This window comes from Chanodichthys erythropterus, chromosome 18 (assembly GCF_024489055.1).
Source record: "Chanodichthys erythropterus isolate Z2021 chromosome 18, ASM2448905v1, whole genome shotgun sequence".
NCBI lineage: Eukaryota > Metazoa > Chordata > Actinopteri > Cypriniformes > Xenocyprididae > Chanodichthys > Chanodichthys erythropterus.
This window is the reverse complement of record NC_090238.1, coordinates 13797828-13798620: the sequence shown is the minus strand read 5'-3', so window position 1 is coordinate 13798620 and position 793 is coordinate 13797828.

Genomic DNA, 793 nt, shown 5'->3' with positions numbered 1-793 from the left:
GTTTTTAGTACCTTTATGGATCTTTAGAGGTGCAGTAACATTGCTGGCTATGCAGGCCTCGCTGAGCCATCGGATTTTATCAACAATATCTTAATTTGTGTTCCAAAGATAAATGAAGGTCTTACGGGTGTAGAACGACATGAATGTGAATAATAAATTACATTATATTAATTTTTGCGTGAACTAACTCTTTAAAAGCTGAAATTCTTAATCTTAAAAGATCATTGTAAACATTATTTCTGTTTCTTTAAAAATAAGCAGTGGAACTATTGTATGCTATTAATATTTGATGATTAATGATTGTGTAACCAACATGCAAGAAACCATGAAAAATATGGAAAATTGAAAAAAAAAAATGTTTTTTTATTCAGTGGTATGAAACAAACATAATTACATAATTACTTAGCACATGGGTTTAATACATTTTCTTGAAAAACAATCCTTTTTGCAATGTCATTGAGCCTTATTATTAAATAGACACTGTACTGACCCTAACTTACCTATATCATGGTTTATACTGTATCTTTGTTTCACCAAACATGTAACATTTTTCATTGAGGGTGTTTCCAAATGGACATTTTGATTATAACCAGTTCTTTTGAGATTTGGAAAATCTCAACAACCTAACTGACAAGTATGATTTGCAATATTACAAGAGTTTAGAATAAAAACACTATAAGGGTTAATTTGCATGCCCTACTAATACATTCTTAATGTGTGTAAATGCTTTTGTTTTTGCTTGCACATTATACATATTCAAAATCACAGATAATACATTAAGAAAATATAAAAA